General features: G+C 37.6%; 1 protein-coding gene and 1 long non-coding RNA gene across 3 annotated transcripts in view; one reads left to right on the top strand and one right to left on the bottom strand.

Annotated features, from left to right (window-relative positions):
• Positions 1–16,946, bottom strand: part of LOC118969389 (uncharacterized) — a 58,064-nt gene extending 41,118 nt beyond the window's left edge. The window contains exon 1 of the long non-coding RNA XR_012122001.1: positions 16,684–16,946. This is a non-coding gene — a long non-coding RNA (uncharacterized lncRNA). The remainder of the gene's footprint in view (positions 1–16,683) is intronic.
• A 144-nt stretch (positions 16,947–17,090) lies between these two features.
• The window catches only part of OSBPL8 (oxysterol binding protein like 8), a 207,291-nt gene continuing 201,725 nt past the window's right edge, over positions 17,091–22,656 (top strand). The window contains exon 1 of one of the 2 annotated variants that reach the window (XM_073214832.1): positions 17,091–17,405. The gene's annotated coding sequence lies outside the window, so the exon portion shown is untranslated. The remainder of the gene's footprint in view (positions 17,406–22,656) is intronic. The other variant, XM_073214835.1, reaches the window with a different exon arrangement.

The raw sequence follows: 22,656 nt of genomic DNA, 5'->3' as shown, positions 1-22,656 counted from the left end.
CTGTGTGGTCTGAGAGGCTGATTGGTACAATTTCAATCATTTTGAATTTAGCAAGGCTCTTTATGTGGCGTAGTATATGACCTATTCTTGAAAATGTTCCATGTTCACTTGAGAAGAATGTGTATTCTGCTGTTTTTAGGTGTAGAGTTCTGTAGATATGTGTTAGGTCCACCTGTTCTAATGTGTTGTACAGTGCCTCTGTGTCCTTATTATTTTCTGTCTGGTTGATCTGTCCTTTGGAGTGAGTTGTATGTTGAAGTCTTCTAGAATGAATGCATTGCATTCTATTTCCTCTTTTAAGTCTGTTAATATTTGTTTCACATATGTAGGTAATCCTGTGTTGGGTGCATATATATTTATAATGGTTATATCTTCTTATTGGATTGACCCCTTTATCAGTATGTAATGCCCTTCTTTGTCTCTTGTGACTTTCTTTGTTTTGAAGTCTATTTTGTCTGATACAAGTACTGTAACTCCTGCTTTTTTCTCCCTATTGTTTGCATGAAATATATTTTTCCATACCCTCACTTTTAGTCTGTGTGTCTTTGGGTTTAAAGTGAGTCTCTTGTAGGCAGCATATAGATTAGTCTTGTTTTTTAATCCATTCGGTGATTCTGTATCTTTTGATTGGTGCATTCAGACAATTTACACTTATGGTGATTATTGATAGGTATGTACTTATTGCCATTGAAGGCTTTAGATTCGTGATTACCAAAGGTTCAAGGTTATCTTCCTGACTATCTAAGAGTCTACCTTAACTCACTTAGTATGCTATTACAAACACAATCTAAAGGTTCCTTTTTTTCCTCCTTTCTCTTCCTCCTACATTCTTTGTATATTAGGTATCATATTCTGTACTCTTTGTCTATCCCATGAATGAGTTTGGTGGTATTGATTTAATTTTTCATTTGCTTAGTAATGAACTGTTCTACTTTCTTTAGTGTGGTTTTATTACCTCTGGTGACAGCTGTTAAACCTTATGAACACTTCCATCTATAGCAGTCCCTCTAAAACACACTGTAGAGATGGTTTGTGGTAGCTAAATTCTCTCAGCTTTTGCTTATCTGGAAATTTTTTAATCCCTCCTTCAAATTTAAATGATAATCTTGCTGGATAAAGTATTCTTGGTCAAGGCCCTTCTGCTTCACTGCATTAAATATATCATGCCACTCCCTTCTGGCCTGTAAGGTTTCTGCTGTGAAGTCTGATGATAGCCTGATGGGCTTTCCTTTGTATGTGATCTTATTTCTCACTCTGGCTGCTTTTAATAGTCTCTCCTTATCCTTGATGTCTGCCATTTTTATTACTGTATGTCTTGGTTTTGTCTTTCTTGGGTCTCTTGTGTTGGGAGATCTGTATATCTCTATGTCCTGAGAGACTGTCTCCTTTCCCAGATTGGGGAAGTTTTCAGCAATTACCTCCTCAAAGACACTCTCTATCCCTTGTTCTCTCTTCTTCTTCTTCTGGTACCCATATAATGCGAATATTGTTCCATTTGGATTGGTCACACAGTTCTCTCAATATTCTTTCATTCTTAGAGACCCTTTTTTCTGTCTGTGCCTCAGTTTCTTTGTATTCCTCTTTTCTAACTTCAGTTTCATTTACTGTTTCCTCCACCATATCTAATCTGCTTTAAAACCTTCCACTGCATATTTCATTTCTGATACTGTGTTCCGTAATGATTGGATCTCTGGCTGAAATTCATTCCTGAGTTCTTGAATATTTTTTTGTACCTCCTTGAGCATGTTAATGATTTTTATTTTGAAGTCTCTTTCAGGAAGATTCATGAGGTTGACTTCATTTGAATCTCTGGTGTATTCACAATTTTCTTTGAACCAGGTTCCTTTGATGTTCATATTTATATGGTGTGCCCTCTAGTACCCAGAAGCTCTACTCTCTGGAGCTGCTAAGCCCCTGGAGCAATTTCAGGGATTGCAGGGGAGCGGTGTTGGTCCCTGGAGGGAGAAAAGAGCTGTTTCCTGCTTCCCAGCTGCTCTGTCTCCACTGCCAGAACCTGTGGGCTGAGCACACAGGTGTAAGCCTCTATGCTTTGTGTTTGTAGCTACTGTACACAGGGCTTACCTCTGGCTGGCCTAAATCCAGGGTAGGGTTTGTGCCTTGTGAGCCAGGTGGGGCTGGCGAGAACGCTGCAGCAGGCTGCATATCACAGAGGGGGGTCTTAGAGCTACATAGTCAGCCAGGGGTCTGGAGCACCTAAAGGTCATAAAAGTTTCCAACCTTCTGGGCACAGTGACCCAGACAATTTTGTCTACCTGTCGTTTCCCTTGAGCAGTATGCTCTGTGCTGTCCTTGCCCCTTTAGCAGCCCTCTCACTGTTAGGAAGCCTCTCAGACTGCCCACCTTTCTTTTGTCCCAGAGCAGCTGGATATGGATCCCTGTTTTCCATGAGCAGGTGGAATTGCAGTCTCTCCAGGTATTCTGTCTTAGCTTTCCAACCCCCCTAATCATGAGAGCACCATGAAATGCAGGTTTGTGCTCCCAGAGCAGATCTCCAGAGCTAGATGTTCAGCAGTCTCAGGCCTCCACTTGCTCCCCGCTCTTCCTCCAGCCAGTGAGCTGGGGTGGTGGAAGGTATTGGGTCCTGCCAGACCAAGGCTTTGGCACGTTACCCTGTTCTGTGAGGTTTATTCTTTTCTCCAGGTATATGCAGTCTGGCACAGCCCTCTTTCCTGTTGCTTTTAGGATTAATTTTATTAATTATATGTTCGTATTATATGCATTTTTCGAAGGAAGCCTCTGTCTCACCTCCCACACCAACATCTTTTTTTACTAACCTTCTTTTATATAGACTAATTTTAAAGTTCTTCAGAAAAATAGAGCCAAATATATATACACACACATATATATATATATGAGAGAGAGAGAGAGAGAGAGAGAGATACAGTGAGAGAGAGAGAGAGGCATGGATAGAGGCATCCATTTTAAGGAATTGGCTCATGCAGCTGTGGAGACTTTAAGAAGATTTGCAGTTCAAGTCCAAAGGTAGTCTGCTAGGAGAATACCTTCTTGCTTTGGAGGTCAGTCTCCATGGATGAGACCCACCATCATTATGGAATACAATCTGCTTTCTTCTAAGTCGACCAACTTAAATGTTAATCTCATCCAAAAACCTTTATAGAAACATTTAAAGTTTGACAAACTACCTGGGCACTGTGGCCTAGCCAAGTTGACACATAAAACTAACCATCACAGGTGTCCCATTTGTTTAAATCACAGTTTCAAAATAGGAAGAAAGGTATGTGGTCAAATAATTTAACCTACTTCCAGAAGAAACTGCAGTGCCTGACACAGAAAGAGCATTCAGTAAGTGTATGTTGATTTGAATTGAACTGAATTTAAACAAACTGAGTTAAATATGCCTAATGGTGGCTGGATTCTGCCATACATCCAGATTATCTGGAGTTAAATTATCCAGGAGTCAAGTTATCCAGGTTCACATAATAGCTCCTCTGTTTACTTTCTGTGTAAACTTGGATGAGTTATTTAACTTTGTTGAGCCTCTATTTCCTCATCTATACAAACAGAACAGTACAATAGCTATTTACAATATACATTGCTAGTGTTAATCAATATTGAATTTCTTTCCCACTGAACTGACTTTATTTCTTAGTGATTCTGCAATTGGATGGGGCCATGTGGCTCAGTCTGGTCAATGAAGTATTGTGAAATATACAGGTGTCACTTTCAGGATGAGGCCATGAAAAGTTGGTAAGAAATTCCCCTATTGTGGCAATTAGGGAAGAAGACTCATGTTAAGATGGTGGCACCACAAGTTTGAGAGAGCCTGGATTTCATGTTGTCATGTGTAGGGCAGTTGCCTGCAGCCAGAGCCAACTTTCTGGAGCAAGAAATAGATCTCTGTTCTGTTAAACCATTGACTTTTTTTAAAACTGCAGCATAACATAGGTTATTCTGTCTCACAGTGTTTTCAATCAGATATTGCATGGGAATTGTTTGGTAACCACTAAGCACTCAAATGTTATAATTATACTGAATGAATCATATCAGCCTTGAACATAAAATATTGCTCTGCTGTTGACCACTATAGCAATTCAAAATTTTGTCAAATTAGAGCACCAGGCAACTTTTGTGTAAAGTATTCAAACTCTTTAAATTTCTCCTTGGAACACTGACTAACACACAGTAGGCATTCATGAATAAGTGAGCAAATACCCATTTAGCTGATCTTCTGATATTTGCCATCATTTCTTTCTGGAGTCTTTTATTCCCTTATTGCCTGACTGACAAGATTTCATTTTTATTTCTTATGTTAGACCTAGATTCTCATTAAGCAATCACTTTTGAATAGAGTTGTCCTATCAGTAATGGGGCTTAGGCAGTGATGGCTGCTTACATGTGTTACTCATATGTCTTAACTCATGTCTTAATTGTTTCTTCTGAATTCAGAAACAATTGGTAGGGAGGCAGACAGAGAAAGATAAAAAAAAAAGTCACTTTCATCCTGATAAAGCTACTTGAACAATATAATTTGAATGTACGGCCACAGAGGTATTTAAATATTTTTCCCCAAGTCCAAATGGAAACTATATAATAAAGGAAAATTTAGGTCTGCAGAACAAACTTAAGCAAAATCACTGCTTCACGCTTGCAGAGGTCAACAGTAGAAAGAATGAGGATTAGGTCTCAGGCTTGCCTCTAGAAGGGCTGATCCACATGTGTTTAGTTGGATACATGGAACGAGGAACCGAATTAATCTGCTGTGGGTAGGTAGACTTGAAAATATGTCAAGAAAGGGGCTGGGTCTTCTTTCCTTTTCTCCAAATCATCAATTAAAAACTCTTTTTACTAAGGGAAGGTGGATGAAATAAAAATGGAAGTTACCTTCCCTAAAGTTCTGAAAGAAACATATGTATAAAAGCCAGATAGGGGAGCACCTAAATATATAGAGCAAATGTTAACAGATTTAAAGGGAGAAATAGGCAGCAATACAATAAAAGTAGGGAAACTTAATACCCCATTTTTATCAACAGATAGATGATACAGCCAGAAAACCAGTAAGGAAACATTGGCTTTAAATGACATGTTAGACCAGATGGATTTATTAGGCGTATACAGAACATTCCATTCAAAAGCAACAGAATGCACATTCTTCTCAAGCACACATGGAGCATTCTCCAGGGTAGATCATTCATTAGGCCACAGAACAAATCTTAATAAACTTAAGAACACTGAACCAAATCAAGCATCTTTTCTGACCATAATGGTATGAAACTAGAAATCAATGACAGGAAGGAAACTGGAAAATTCACAAATATGTGGGGATTAAACAACATGCTGCTGAACAATCAATGGGTCAAAGAAGATATCAAAAGTGAAATTTAAAAAATCTAAGTACATAGAAATGGAAATATAGCATACTAAAATTTGTGGGATGTAGCAGAAGTAGTTCTAAGAGGGAAGTTCTTAACAATAAACCTGTCTCTAGAAACAAGAAAGATCTCAAATAAACAACCTAACTTGACACCTCAAGAAACTAGAAAAAGAACAATCTAAGCTCAAAGTTAGTAGAAGGAAGGAAATAGCAAAGATCAAAGTGGAAATAAATGGTACAGAGACTAAAAAGGCAAAAGAAAAGATTAATGAAGAGCTTTTTTAGACATGATGTACATATTAGTTTCAGGTGCACAACATAATGATTAGATATTTGTATATATTGTGAAATGGCATTCACAATAACTCTAGTTAACATCCGTCACCATATATAGCTGCAGTCTTTTTTTTCTATGATGAGAAATCTTAGCAACTTTTAAATATACTATACAGTGTTATTAACTATAGTCACCATACAGTACATTACATTCTCAAGACTTGTTTATTTTATAACTGGAAGTTGTACCTTATGATCATCTTCTTCCAATCAGCCTCCTCTCCCACCCCCCACCTCTGGTAACTACAAATCTAATCTTTCTTTTTCTTAAGATTCTGCATGTAAGAGAAGCCAAACAGCATTTGTCTTTCTAAACCTTATTTCAACTTAGCATAATGCCCTTAAGATGCATCTGTTGTCACAAATGGCAGGATTTCCTTCTTTTTATGGCTGAATAATGTTGCACTAGAAAGATGACACATAGACAGATGGAAAGATAACCATATTTTATTTGTTGGTGCACACTTGGGTTGCTTCCATGTCTTGGATATCATAAATATTGCTGTAATAAATGTGGGTGGGGGTGCAGATACCTTTTTGTTTTTCATTGCCTTCAAATAAATACCCAGAAATAGAATTGCTGGATCTGGTAGTTATATTTTTAATTTTTTGAGGATCCTCCATAGTTTTCCATAGTGGCTGCACCCTTTTGCATTCCTATCAACAGTGCACAAGGGTTCCCTTTCCTCCACATACTTGCCAACTCTTAATTTCTTGTCTTTTTGATAATATACATTTTTGATAATAACAGGTGTGAAGTGATTTTTTATTGTGGTTTTGGTTTTGATTTGTGTTTCCCTGATTAGTGATGTCAACATCACTTTTCATGTACCTCTTGGCCATATGTATGTGTTCTTTGGGAAAATGTTTATTCAGATCTTCTCTCAATCTTCTGAAGCCAGAAGCTGAAAGTCATTCTTGATTTTACCTGCTTTTTCAGGCCCCAGATCAAGCTAATATCAAAATCTATCAATTTTTTATTCAAAACATAACTCCATATTTGTTTAGGCCACATTTAGTTCTTGCCTGGACTTTAGCACTAATCTTCTGGCTCTTTGCTTCTTTTTACCCTTCTCCAGCCTTGTATAGAGAAGCTAGAGTGATCTCTTTAAAAAGCAAAATAGGTCAGGTCCCTATCTGCTAAAAAATTCCAGTGGTTTCCTGGTGCTCTTTGAATAAAATATAAAACTAACCATGCCATGTAATCTCCTATAGGATCTGTACTCTATTACTTCTTCACTTTAATGTCCAGCCATGTGATGTGTGTTATACTTAGTACAGTATGTTTTTAGTTCCTAGCATAATCCAACTTTCAGAAAGGACTCATCAACTATTGAAAAATTTATGCATAAGTAGAGATGATGAATTAAGTTTTAGATGTATTTGAAGTGAAATGTCTAACTGGAGATTGTAATAATTAGTGATTACATATATGATTATTTGCTCAGGAGAGAGGACTAGGCTAGAGATACATATTTGATAGATCAAAAAGAATGAAAACACAAGATCAAGTTCTTTGTCCCTTTTCTAGGAGTAAGACGTAGAGTAACAAAAGAAAAGGGATGAGTATGGAGTTTTGGGGAAAATAAATAGCAGAGAAAGATAAATCTGCAAAGGAGATTGCAGAGAGAAAAGTAGTTGGAAAACTAAGAGACTATGGTGACATAAAAACTGAAGAAGAAAAGAATTTCTGCCCAAAGGCAAGAGACATACAAAGAAGTTGCCATTTGGAAATGACTAGGCTGAAGTGACAAGGCTTTATGAATCTAGTGTTAAGGCAGGCCAATGAGCAATGGCTGAGATACTTAAAGGAAATTTTCAAGCAGAGAGAGACTTTAGAAAAATAACCAGCTAGGCTGGGGTCCTGGCAGCCCCCCCATGCTGGAATATACAGTCTAGTGTTGATGATGATTCAGAAGCTATATGTGGGCTCAGTGGGAATTACTGATTTTTAAAAAATGATTATTTCATTATTATAAAGGAAGCATATGCATAGTAGGAAGTCAGAAATTATATATAAGCAAAATGGGAAAATAAAAATGATATTCCACATCCAGAGAGTACTACTGTTAACATCTTATATCTTTCCATATCTTTATTTATCCCTATATATGCAAATATGTAAATACATATTTTTAACCAAAGAGGTATCACACTTGATATGCAGTTTTGTAACCTATTTGCTTTTTTAAAATTAACAATCTCTATCTTTCTAAGTCAATACATTTTCATCTTATCTAAAACCCAAATTCATATTTTCCCATTAGTCTCCAAAATATCTTTACTTTGAAAATTAGTAACTAAAAGTAAAGAATTATTTATTTTTCCTCTAAGGAACCATATTTTAAGGTAACCAAATAGTTCCAGGTAATAAAGGCAAGCTCTACTTATTCAAGAGAGAATATAGAAGGAATAATGAAATTAAAATTATTTTGTAATTCTTATTGAAGTTACTGACTCTTATTATGGTTTTCAACAGGTGTTAAAGCATGAGGTTTATGTTTGAAGGGAAACTGGACATCTGTATAGTATCAAAGTATAATGCCATATAATTTAATTCCTAGTCACAAGTTTATAGAGATGAGACTGCCATATAATTCATTCAGTTACCAATCTAAGCATCAAAAATCATGTATCACTCAAAATAATGAAAGATGTTATATAAGAATATATTATATCACCTATAAATATTCTGGCCCAAAACATTCAACTTGAATCCATCAAAGTCTTTATACCCGATATCTTTCAAAGAAAGATTATTAAAAAGCCAATGTTACATCTATCAAAAATCATAGATAAGATGCTCTGGGTTGTTAAATGACACTGTGAAGGCAGAAGATTAAGGAAAGTGTGTGCATTACTTTATTGTTCTTAGAGTTACATTTTGTTTTACTATGATTTATTGTACTTAAGAAATAAGTCTGGCAAGAGGTGACTGGTTTAGCGTGTTGACATCATGTATTGTCGAGGAAGTATGGTTGGAAGTCTTCCTTGAATAAAAAACACAACTTTGAAATTGAGTCAACTCCTGATTGCTGAAAAAGTGACTTTCACTCCCACATCACATGTGAGATACTGATATTTGAATTGGGATTGTACAGGTTCTTAAATAAATCTCTTTTCATAGCCCAAGGTTATGCCTGTCTATACATCTTCTATAATTCTAAAAATTAGGCCAGTTGCTTCAAAAGTCTTGGTATCAATGGAAAGTTGGTAGTGTGTGAAGTCCATGTGTAGTTTTCTTGCACCTGAGTGAAAATACCATTAGCAATATTGAGTAGAAATGTAATAATTGCCAAATGATAGTAATCATAATATTTTATATTTTGTGTGTTCTTTGATTGTAACAATACTTTAAATACTTTTTTAAAACCCCAGTTTACAGGTGAGAGAAAGAGTCTTGGTGAGGTCACACAACTAGTCAGTGATTGGGTGGCAATGAGAACAGAGACCTATCTGACTTCAGGGCTGGAGTTCAACACCTCTATACTATACCGCTTCAGCGAGTTAAATTTTCATAAATGAACTTTGTAAGATTGATTGAAGTGATTTTGGGATTTTCTTTGGACCTAATAGTAATACTAACATAACAATTTCTGGATTATCACTGCTAACCTAATGGGAACATCTATGCTTGAAATTAAAGTACTTAATTCTTGTCAAATATTAGCACTGAAGAAATAAAACATTAACAGAATATTTGTGATCTTTTTCCAGATAATACTCAGTGCTATTCAAGGCCAGTGTAAACTTTTACATGACATTTTCTGCTACTTTTTATGAATTTGACAGTTGTGCATTTGGAATCTGTTCAAATTCTATTTGTAGCTGAATCATGTGAATGCCAAGGAGCTCAGTACATCTGCCTCTTAGCATCTCCAGAGTAACCTGTATTTGCAGAGTGCTTTATATAAATTTGAACATGTTAATGTGCTCAATCAGATTTATTTACCACAGGTCACATGATGTTAGGCCTTTCACAGTGGTTTAATAGAGGTCTATAACACAGCAAGGGAGCATGCATTGCTTTTGATTTGAACACTTTTACTAAAAAAAAAACAATTGACATATAAGGAGGAAATGATGACTATGTTTGGTTAAGGGTAGAAAATACCACGAAGTAGCTACTAGGTACACTCCCATGGACCTGACCTACAGGTAGGGAAAAGAAGTGACATAATTACAAATTTTTTTTTTCTAAACAGGTGCTTGTTTACAGAGTATGAGCCTCTAAGAAACGAAACATTTTAAAAATCATTCACATACCATTATCATACCCGAGACAATTAACAATAGTTCTTTAAAGTTACATAATATCCAGTCAGTATTAAAGTATCTCTGATTATCTCACTGATGCCTTTTTATAAAAGTGGTTTGAATCAGAATATAAAAAAGGCCCATACATTACATTTGGTTGAATGATGAGTCTGATGAGTCTATTTTAATCTATAACACTGTTCTCCTTTTTTTCTTGCCTTTATTTGTTGAATAAAGGCTATTTTCTTCTAGGATATTCCCTGTTCTTAGTTTAGATAATTGTACTTCTGGTGTACTACTTTTGTAATAATTTAAGGAGAGGGGAGTTAGGATACAAATGATGTCAGGTCCAAGACTATTCGCTGACAACAAAAGGACATTGGTGGGAAGTAATCAACAATCTACGTCCACCACCAGGGGTAAAGCGCCCATCTCTAGAAAGGAGTTGATGTTCAACATCTTCCATTTCCAGGATGTTACAGGGACTAAGAGCTAAAGGAATGACTGGGGGAATGGCACTGCGAGTCTAGTTTCAGCTGTGCATGTAAGAATACCAGGCAAAAGTAAGTCGCCTGAAATTGCCTGAAAACAGCGAGGGGAGAATCTCAAGAGGGCCCCAGACAGAGGGATGAACCTGGACAGACGCTATTATCATATAGGGTACGCGCCTTCTTTCTCCATCTTGTCTCTTCTTGGCACCAGTGTTCTGATGGGGTAAGAGAGACAATAAATACCAAGGGAATCTAGCAGAAGGCATCTAGAGAGGACCTGTTCTTTCTGGGAGGGGTGGGCAGACAGATGGCTGCTACCCGATCATGCTGCAGGTGTGTGGCACCTGAACTCCCACATGAGAACAGCAGAAATGAGTTCTGAAACAGTTAGTCTATAGGGTGAGACCTGTTTGTATTCATTTCAGAAAAGAGGTGGAGTAACTTATAGATACTTGATAATATTTCTTGTAAACAGGATGGGCCCCAGACCCAGTAAAAACTGATTACTTCTTAACTTGAAAGAATATACAATCTGGCTGATACAAATTGAATTGTGACTTCTCAGAAAGTTTGTAGATGTATAAATATAGGTTGGACAAAGGTACCTAGAATAATCTATACCAGTAATACATAATATTTTATATGCTAAAAGATATATAATGTCATCTGGACATTCTGCAGTGACATTATAGATTTGGTTTTATTAAGAATGTAATATGGAAGTTAAGTATGTTTTGAATAATCTCATGTGGCTGAGGGAAAAAAGAGCAAAACTTGGGTTAAAAAAGTAAGGTATAATTTCCTTGCATTATAGCTGCCACAACTTTGGAAATTCAAGAGTTTATGTGTTCTAAGTGTCCCATGCATACATAATTGTGATAAATAGCTTTTTATACATTCTCCTGATATTAAAATGAAAAACACATTTACAGCTAGAAATTCGTAGTCTAGGTAGCTGTCAGAAAGAAATGGGTTTGAACTTCTTTTTAAAATTTATTTGAAGTTTAGGATGCCCTCTGAGCTTAATTAAAACTCAGGATCCAATCCTTAAACCCTGAGCAAAATTTTCTAACAATTTCAAGAGATGGTGTAAAAAGTCATAGCACGCACCTAATTTTGACTAGGCAGCGCGGGTGGAAAGAGTAGGTAGAGCTTTTCATAAAGACTTAATTGCCCTTAACCTGTGAATACATAATTATATAATTTGTTATGATGAACTTCCATTTTTAGATTTCTATTAGGGATCATTAGTGCTTCATAGTTATGTGAAAAATAGCATATAATTCTGCTTTTTATTACTCTAAATCATGATCTCCTAAATACATGCTAATTTCTTAGACTGATTATTAATAAATCATCTTCAATGGTACATTATGCAAATTTGAAATAATGTCATTATGAAGAAAAACACTTTAAATGCTGCACAGTACTGTTACTTAAAAAGTGAACACTGATAAAATATTAATATAACTTTGCCTATATGGATGAGAAAAGAATAAATGGAAATGTTCATTGATTTTGCTTTTAAAGGCATATACCAGATGGAGATAATACAAATGGGTAAAATACTTAGTCTAATGAGGTCTGCTTAACAGTAGATATAAAGTGAGAATCTGATTGGACTTACTCTAATTTCAGGCGTATGAGTGACTGTTATTTTTTTTCTTGAAAGTATTAAAAATAAACTTACTGTTTTACATAGTCAGAGGTTTTTAGATTTATGCAAATATTTACCACTTTCAATGCTCTTCCTTAAGTCTCAATTCTCAGACCTTCCATTTGAGATCATTTTTGTCTAAAGAAATTTCTTTAGACTCTTGTTAGTGAGAGCAAACTCTGCTTTTGCTTGCCTGAAAATGCCTTTATTTTGGCCTCATTCTTGAAAGATCTTTTCGCTTGGTATTGAATTCCAGGCTGACAATCATTTCCTTTTAACCCACTGAAGATATTATTCCAGTCTTCTGATTTCTGTTACTTATGAAAATCAGTTACCAAACACTTTGAGGATAATCTATGTTTTTTTCCTGCTACTTTTAAGGTTTTCTTGTTTGTTTTTGGTGTTCTATAGTTTCACTATCATGTACCCAACCTACCTACCTAAGTGTAAACTTATTTTTATTTTACTTGCTTGGAATGTGGGGGATTTTCCAAGTCTGGGGGCTGGAGTCTCTCACTGGTTTTGGAAAATTCTCAACCATCATTTTGTCAAATATTGCCTCTGTTCTCTCTTTCCTATTCTTCTGGAGTTATACTTAGATTGTTTTTTTCTCACAATGTCTTCCATGTCACTTAAAGTCTTTATTCTTTTCTTTTTCTTTTTCAGTTGCAATTGGGATGATTTCTTCATCTCTATATCCCTGTTCATTGGATTGTACTTCTACTGCGTCAGATTTTTATTGCCACAGAGTTTTAAATTTCAATAATTTACATTTTTTAATTAAGTTCTATTTTTTTTCAAATATTGTGGGTCATTCTTTACAGTTTCTTATTCTCTGTACATACTTCAAGCTGACTTTTATTCCTTTATTCTTATTTTCTATAATTTTTTATAAACTGTGTCTAGTAATTTCAGTATCTGAAGTCTTCTGAATCTGTTCCTGCTGGCTTATGTTTGCACTGCTTCTCTCTAATGGTGTCTTATTTTCTTCTGTGCTTATTTTTAAAATGGTGAGCTGCTCATTTTCCTCAGAATTTTACTTATAATTATTGTTTAAGATTTAAGATAAAAATAGTTTCTTTAGAGAGGATGGGCTTTCTTTGAGGTGTCTAAGCACTATCAGTCAAAAATCATTCTGCATTATTAACTTAAGGTGTTTTGGGATCACCCAGGTAGTAAAAATTCAAGTTACATTTTTGCATGACAGCGGCACATGATTCTAAATTCTCAGATCGGATTTTGCTTTTCCCTTATTAGGTGTCAAGGTTTTAAAACAGTTAATTTTCTTTGTAGACTTTGGGGGAGGGTCGTATGGAACTAAGAGGCAAATTTATTTTTAGTACATCTTTACACTGAATAAATAATCCTTGGAAATGTAGCATTTTTTTGTGTGTATGTTTCTTATAAGACCATGAAAATCAAAACTCATGTTAACTGGGTTTGATAAATGCCCTTAGGGTGAAGGCTGGCTTTAGGCTCTTACACTCTGTAGGGTTTCTGTCTTCATTTCATTTTTTGACCTAAAAATGTCTTACTTTATTGCCAGTTAATCAATATATTTAGTAAGATTAAAAAAGTATTTTTCCAGGATTTTTATTTGTTTTATAGTCCATGATATTGCCAGAAACAGAAGCCCATATTCTTCTATTTATTATCCAAATTTTCCTTGAGGGATATTTAAGGCAAATAATACTGAACAGAAATACTTAAAATAATTCTGCAAATATTTTGCAAGCAAATCTGTAGATTTTATAGACTACTTTTTAATATAAATTTTAGTTGGATGCAAACCAAGTATCTGGTTGACTATTTTGTAGATTCTATTATTTTATTTTACTTAAAAGGAGTGTAAATATTATTGTTGTATAGTGCATTTAGTCAATGAATGACTGATCTGTTGGCTCAAATTCATCTTAGGTGATTTGCAAGATTATGCTATATAACAATTTCAAAAATCTGTGACTTAGAGTAACAAATACTTATGTGTTACTCTTGTTGCATGTTAGCTACAGGATAGTTGCTGCAGTATACTGCTCTAGGATAAAGGCCAGTTTCATGTCTACTCCATGTATTTTCTTATTCTGAGCCTCTACTTGAAACATGTCTTTTTCATGGCAGGCAATACAAGACTAAGACTGGGATGAACACTGCATTTGAATTGAGCAGTTAGCATGTGTCACATCTGCTCACAAACCATTGGTTAGATAAAGTGCAATCATACAACCTACCACAGTCTTCAAAGTTGCGTCGAATGCCTCATTTACATTTGAGGTTGCTCGCAATATCAATCTTCTTAAAGAAAATGAGGATTTTAGATTAAATTATCAATCTTTGGCAACATATATGTCTAAGGACAGGTTAAAGGAAAATAAGAAAACCTCAAACCAAATCTCTTCAATTCTGGGTCAGGTTTGAAATATATTTTGTGGGAAAGATGATCATGCCTGTCAGTGCTTGAACTGATTTGGAAAAATAACTTCTCATTCTTAGAAATGTATAATTAATTGAACACTAGGTAAAGGAGATGAATTCTCATTGGAGTTAGTTATAATAAAGTTTTATTTTAAAGTGCTACTCTAGAGTAGAAAACTTGCAGAGTATCTCTTACAGCAAATAGGAATTATTGGATATTTTTCAGTTACAGTTCAGGATCACATATTACATTTTGTTTGCGTTGTGATTACACTAAAAATGCTAGATTTCATGGTATCACAGAATGTTAGATTTGAAAGGATCCGAAATGCATATATTTTCAACTGTAGTTATTAATGTATCATTTTGTTGCAATCAGTTGTGAGATGTCAAAATCATTAGTTGCTAATTACAACTATTACTAGCAATAGTTAAAATATGGAAGACTGTAAAAGATATACTTCGTTTGTTTTCCTGTATCTTCACTTTCATTTACCTGCATTGATTTTTTTTTAATGTGGCTGAAAGAAGTTACAGTTAATTTTACAAGAATTTGCAAGATTCCTGGGTATACCATGGCTATTTGGCATCCATTGGAATGTCATCCATTGGGAAAAAAGGTTGAATATTAGTCCTTATGGAGCATGTAGTCCAACTCCCTACTTTTGGAAGACCCTGAAATGCGGAGAGTAATTTGTTTAGTTTCACACATCTCATTAGTTAAGTCTATAATCAAGGCCGCTTTGCTTCCAGTGCAGTGCTTTCCATTCCAATAAATGACTTTTTTTTTTTCCAACGGCCAATATAGGAAAGTAGGGCTGAGGCAGGAGAGGATTTGGCAAAACAGTATGCTTCCTTTTTCTAATCTTTAGTCTCAGTTCCCAAAGTAAAGGAAAAGCACCAGAGAAACAGAGCTCAGATGGTATATTTTGCATGTTATCTATACATGGGAACATTCTTTTTCAAACCTATTTGATTGCAACTCACAATAAGAAATACAGTTTAAATCACAACATAGGACAACACCCTCTCACCTTCCCCCATGACTAAAACAAAAGTTTCACAATTCTTGCCCTGATCTTTTACATTCCAGTCCATTCTAGCCTAACTCATTACAAAATAAAATTGATTTTTGATCACAGTTTGAAAAACACTGGTCTAGAAACAGGATACAGGTTTCAATCGGTTGACAAACTCCAAAATTACTAGCTTTGCTTGGTGTCATTCACAGAATAATCAACTTCCCTCATATTTATTTGAACTACAAGTACAATCCCTCAGAAGAACAGAACCTGTAGAATCTTTTCCTCACTGGAACATTTCATTACTGTATCTCACAGATTCTAAAACTCATTGTTTTTGACATTTTAACATCTCTGAATTAAAGATGTATCTTACAGAAATCAGGAGCATGGCGCAATTGAATTGGCAGTGTTTCTTTTCTTTTTGGGTAACATGAAATAATGATGAGTCTTAAGTGTATGACTTCTTAAGAGTTTCTGTGAAATATATTAATAAGAATAATTATAGAGGCCAAATTCTATTGTTATTCATTTTGAAGTGTCCAGCTAAACAGAATGCTTTTTGACGTCTTGGTAAGAAAATACAATGAGATGATAACTGCTTAAGAAATCTTTTATCTGGGCCAGAAAAAAAAGGAATAGACAAACTGAGTTTAGTTATTACAGAAACGTGTCTCATGTGCCTTCACTGTTAACCAGGATTGAGTGTAGTCTTTTTTTTTTTACCTCCCTTATTTCTGCATTGTTTCTTTCTTTTGGTGACTAGCATTTTACCCTTTTCTTCTCAACAACAGGGCTGGGTGGAGATCTCCTCGGAACACCGTTAATAAGGAAGGCAAAAGATTATGTCCAAAAGGTGAGGTTCTTGAAAAAAATCAAGAATTAGGCTTTATGTTAAAAATGGAATGAAATGCCAAATTCCTGTGCATTTGTTTAAACTGCCACCAACCTAAGACACTGTAAAACTTAATGAGTAAAACTGGCACGAAGGATCATGAACAAGGCTTGGAACAAATGTAAGTTTGCTCGGCTATTTTCATCCCATCGTGATTTTTATGCACCACCTTTTCCTCAAAAAATAAACCCTTTAATGGATAAAACAGTAAATTAAATGCCACAACTAATGTGCTACCAGATGTAGGAAAAAGTGGTTACTTCTTTTCAGGCCAGACGCCAGAACACCGTCGTCCCCCTTCTCCGGCTGAAACTTCAGCCGCGCCCACGGCGGGGCGGGCGCGTGGTCCCGGTCGCGACCCGGAGCGCTCTGGGCGGTCTCCGCAGGCCAGGCAGCGAGGGCGCGACCACTCCCCGAAAACTGGGCTCCGCGGCCACAGGCGGCGGCGCGGGCCACGGGCTGCACGGAGGCGGTGGGGCGGCGCGGGCGCTCGCCACCCGCCGCCAGTTGTCCCCGCGAGCCTCGCGCCTCGCCCCCCGGGAGGAGGCGGCCCCGCCGCGCCTCCGCAAGTCACGTGACGGGAAGGGGGCGGGGCCGGCGCCCGATGTGAGGGATCTTGGCCGCTCTGGGCGCCGTGAGCGGCGGCGGCGGCGCGGCCGATGACAGCATTCGGTCGCGACGCTTTCCCGGCCCGGCGGCTCTGGTAGCGGTTCCCAGAGCAGCTGCAGCGGTTGCTTTGGCCGCGGCCGCAGCCGCCACGCGTAGCGACCGAACGGAGGGAAGGCGGGGGCCCCTTCGGCGCGGGAACTGCGGAGCCCGCGTTCCCGCCCACTTCGCCTGCGGGCTAGCGCCCTCGGGCTGGGCTCCCGCCCCCGCCGCCGCCAGCTCCAGCGGCCAAGGGAAGTTGGGGGCCGCCCGAACGCTCGCAGGGCCCGGCAGGACCCGGTCCCCTGCGTCCCGCCTCTCCGGTGGCCCCGCACTGGTGAGTGTCGCGCCGGTGCCCGAGTCGGAGCGGCCGTCCGCACCCCTGCGGACGACCGCAACCCTTCTCCCCGGGTTCTGAGCCTGGGCCGCGGGGCCTCGGTGCCCCGCGCCGGGTAGTTCCTCTTCGGCTCCTTTGTCCGGTGCGGACGGGGATTTCGGAGGCTGGCCGGGCTGCAGTGTTTGGGGCCCACGGTGGTGCGTCGGCAGCCTTACAAAGCCGCAGCAGAGGCGGATGCCTGCGAGCATTTTGATCGCCGGAGCGCCTCCCCCGAAGTTCGGGCAGACGAAGAGGTGTCGCCGGAAGACCCCACGCCCGGGACAGCGGCAATTTGTCACTTGGTGCGGTTAAGGCGAGGCGCCCGTTCTCCTGTGACAGCCCCAGAGGGGGTTGTGCTGCAGACCGCACCCGCCCTTGCCGGCGAGTGACACGGGGTTGTCCCTCTAAACTCAGTTTCTGTGGCTTTGTAACGTCTCAGGAGGGCGAAGCCTTTGCTGTCCTTTTAAACTTAATGTTTGTTCCCAAGCCCTTTCTCCAGAGTGGAATCAGGTTCCTGGAGCTGCACACGGAGTGTGCTTTTGGTTCCTTGAGTCACCCGCTCAAGACTGGCTGAGGCGAAGCAACAGTGTATGCAGATTTTCCATTCACAGAAATTGTAGTTCTTTATGAGAGACATATGCGTTTAGGAATATACCTAATTTCTTTTTATCTAAAGCTGTCTGAAACAATACATGACGTGGGTTCCTGCTTGAACAGTGGGAAAACTTTTCTAACTGATGGTGTAAGCATATTTGACTTCTAAATAGTATTAGAATGCCCTGTATATCGTAGGGTTATTAGTTTTCATTAACCTGCCCAGAAGCTGAGCTTCAAATTAGTGCCTCTTTAGGTTTCTGTAAATAATCATTTAAAACAGGGTTTTTTTTTTTTGCCTGCTTTAGGACTTCAAGGAGCACAAGGTGAACTACTTGTTAGGGTTTCTCCATCCCATCAGACGTTATCTAAACTTAATCTTACTGAGACGCTATGGTCAGTTTCTGTGCATGCTAGAACTTGTTTTGCAGTGAAATTATTAAGATCATGTTAGTTGTATAAAGCAGGTTGGGAAAGGAATAGTACGGGCATGCAATTTGTCCTCTAAAGTACAACTAATTTCAAGTTATCCCTTTTTGTTAGCAACTATATATGGAATGACTACCTTATGCCTGTTCAAAGTACTGGGAAAGCGAATAGATGAAACCTAAGAGCTACATTTTAGGTCTTTAATTATGGAGATTAAGTCGTTGGGTCAAATTCCATGTGAACCATTTGAGCCACAAAATACATTGTACACAGTGCTTAGAAATGTCTGTTTAATTAAAAGAGGTCATGGTTTACTGTTGAATTTTGTTGAATCATAATATTTATTGTATCTGTGATCTGTGAAAAGATGCTGCTATATTTTTTCAGTTAGAATGTTGTTACATTTTAGAGGCAATCAAATATGTTTCTTACAACACATAGACATAAACTTGGCAATATCTAGTTTCTTGGTTCATTTTCGAATTGAAAAACTTCTGAAAATATACTTTTGGGGTAAATATACAAGTCTGGAATGAAGTTATGTTTTAGTTCTGATTTTTAACAGAAAATTATGAATTTACAAAATCAGCATTACAGGAATCTTCTTTGTTAAAGAACAAATTGCAGAATTTCTTTAGTGAATGCTTTCAGTACATTTAAACTTGGGTTGGTTTATAAATAATCCTTCAAGAGCAGGTTACTTAAACTGAAGCATGAGTAACAAAATAAAGCATTGATACTTAGATGTAGTTTTCTAATATTATTTTGGAAAATGCTTATCCTAATAGCAATACCTGAAGTATTATATTTTAATATTAATAGTACCCAAAGCTGAGCACATGATAGCAATGATCTTGAAGTATCAGGGGATTCCAAAATAGAAGACAGAGGTCCTACCTTATTCTTCCGAATATGACCTACAAATAATATGTAAGTACAACTTGAATTAAAAATCCTCTTAGTACTTAATTAATGGAGGCGGCTAGGTGCCAGGAGATTGGAGGTGCTTGATCGAAGCAGTGGTGGCTGAGGTACAGTTTCCTTGTGGATGGGATCCAGGAAGCGATGTCTGTATTAATAGGTGCACATTTCATGTCAATGTGTGTGAAACCCTTGAGAGATTTTAGATCTATCCTTCCTTCCTTGGTCCCCAGGTCCTCATATCTCCTCTCAAAGGTATGAAGTTGAAGGTCTCATGGAAAACATGATAGAAGGGATTTTTCTTCCCTGAAAAATCTTTCTAAGTTTGCAAGGGAGAGAGCTTTCTTCAGAGATCTTGTAGGGAAAGAAGGAATCCTTGTTCAGGAACATCATACTGGTATACGTTATGTTATTTTTTACCCTTGTGGTAAAGTGGCAGACAATGTAAGTTCTCCCTGGTAGCAAGAGCTGTCTGTTTTGCTTACTGTTAACTCTCCAAATGCTTAGTAGTTACTGAATGAAAAAATGTAGTTCCAAAGGTATGACTGGAGAACAAGGAGGGGTATATGATAATGTAGCCCACAGTAGACAAAAGTAGTGAGATGGTAAAGAAAGAGTGTTGGCTTGGGAAGATGGGAGCAAGTTATTTAATATGGGAGACTTTCTTGGAGGAGGTGATCCTTGAGTTAGGTCTTGCCGAAAGCTGTCTGTCCGAAGATGAGCAGGTATTTTAAAGGGGTCGCGGCATGACCAAAGCATTTGAATTGGCCTGGGTAATCATGTTGGATTAAGCACAGTGAGTCTTTTTATAACATAATGAAGAATTTTTCTTCTTCCCTCACAACTGTTGCCTCTCCCAGATAAAAAGATTGGCACACCTTTAAAAGCTAAGAGTTAGAGTACTTGAGTTTGGGAAGTGAGAATGCTACAGTGTGAAAGCAAGAACATTGAATTGGGGGCAGACAATTTGATTGGATTTCTGATTGCATCTTAGACAACCAAGTAGCTTTAGGCAACTCACTGGGCCTTAGTTTTCTCATTTGTAAAGGGAGAATAATAATCTTTATCCCACATAGTTGTTGGGAGAATGAAATTACATGATGTACATGGAAGCAACTACCTCATGAACCCATAGGGGAACTTCAAACATTAAATTGTTTAATTTGCCTTTGTATCATTAAAAAATATTTTGGTGTATTTTTTTATGAAATCTATTATCTACTTGACCTTTGAGTTGACCATGGTATTTTAATTTATCATTATCAGAATTTTAGATGCTTAGTTTTTTTTTTTCAGTCAAGCGTAATTTCTGATAGAAATCAGGCATCTAAATGTTACAGACCACAAGAAATGCTAGATGCCTCAAATTTTTAAAGCTTTATGTAAGGGATATGTGTGGTTGAAAATATGAGCCTTTTTTCTTTCTTAGGCTTTTCTCCTCCACAGAATGTGTTTTTGAAGATATTGCCCTTGCAGTCTATTCATTGTTGTGAAGAAACAGGGTTTTTTCCTTCTATTATGGGAAAAAAAATTACCAAAAATATCCTCCATATGTTTTTAGGGATCTGAGTGACAGCAGACCATGAAGAATCTCTACCTGCTATGCTTTATTTTAGAGTTCAGTGTTTTTTTGATCAGACTAGAAGACTTCTGCATCATGTCTTACCTAAGCTTTTTGCTGCAACAACTGTTTGTACTTTTATGAATCTCAAAATTTCATTATATTTTCTAAACTCTTTGTAGTGTTTATAATCCAAAGAGCAGTCTGTCCTTTGTGTAATGTTCAGAAGAGAATTTTATTATAAAAACACTAAAAAGAGTCTTGGGTGTTAAAATGAAAAAGAAGCCAGTTACCCACCACCTTCCATATTCACGGACGACTGAAAAAAAGAGGAAATGGTTTTTAAGCTTGAAAACTCTTTTCAGTTAAAAAAGGAGACACTTTTTGATTTAGGGTTGTTGAAAACACGATAGGTTCAGCAAGAGATTGTTACAGCTCCCGGAGGTGTCTTAGTAGGAGTGGTTGGTCACAGTAATAACTGATTCACGGTGACTGCTATGTACTGGGTACAACTTAAGAAGTACTTGACATATGTTATAACCTTTAATCCTCGAAACGCCCCCCCAAAATCAGGCTATTTTCTTGCCCTTTTTTAAACAGAGTAGTAGACAAGTGGAGCCTGGATTTGAACTAACCTGAGTCGAGGGGAGGCTCAGTAGCAGGTGCTGGGAAGCTAGCCTGCCCTTTAACAACACATTATATTGCCTTGCAGAGTTTATTGGCAGCGGCCCCTTGTGACAGGTTTTGATGTTCCTAATCTTTCTGAGTCTATTTTGACTGTATGATTTAATGAACTAATACATACTTTGTGATCGGTTGGCATATAGCTTTGATTTTTTCATTTCTTGTGTATTTGACATCCTATTTTTTTTTTAATCTTAAAAATACTTGGAGTAAAGCAAGTAATTCTTTATTTGGTTGCCATTTTCTCACTAGGAAATTCTAGACTAAGCTGGAAGTACAAGACAGTAGATAACAGTATGTTAAGGTGATTTGTTAGTTTTTAAAATTCATGTTAAAAGTAAGTCAGATGCACAGAATTGGTGTGGATGGTTTTTATGTGGAAATACTTGAGGGACAAAAATCTATATAATTGAGGTTACCCTATTGAAATTTCCACCATTAAAGTAACATTTTTTTTGCTGCCAAATGCCACATATTAGCAGAATAGTTTATCAGATTACATAGTTTCTTACAAAGACTCAGGCCCCTGTGGAATATGAAATCTGTGTGGCTATGTTTTGATGGTGAGAGTATGGTCGATTTGGGGAGATAGTCTAGTCTAGCATTATTACTGGGCAGAAGTAATGAGGTGGGACGCCTTGGACATGAGGGCACAGGGACATGGTTCAAGTGGGGAGTAGGCTTCTGAAGACTAGCTTCCTGTAAAATTTTACTTATAGTTTTGACTATAAAAAACAGTGCTGTGCATAGTGGGAAGTTTGTAGTAGTTCGTAGGCTGTTTTGCAAGATGGGGATGGTTTATAAATATTCACTGATAGTCACAAAGGACTCTCTTACTACCTGTTATTTTAGAAATCTAGAGAGGCCGACTAGCACAGTCTCTGGAGCCAGACTGCTTAAGTTCAGAACCTGCAGAGCCACTTACTAGCTTATTGCCCTGTACCTGGCCCTATGCTGACATCCACAAAGTAGAGGTTGTGGGGAGAGTGGCTGTTGCAGATCAACTCAATCCCATCAAAATTC

Source organism: Manis javanica, chromosome 10 (genome assembly GCF_040802235.1).
Source record: "Manis javanica isolate MJ-LG chromosome 10, MJ_LKY, whole genome shotgun sequence".
NCBI lineage: Eukaryota > Metazoa > Chordata > Mammalia > Pholidota > Manidae > Manis > Manis javanica.
This window is presented reverse-complemented; position numbering and strand designations above follow the sequence as displayed.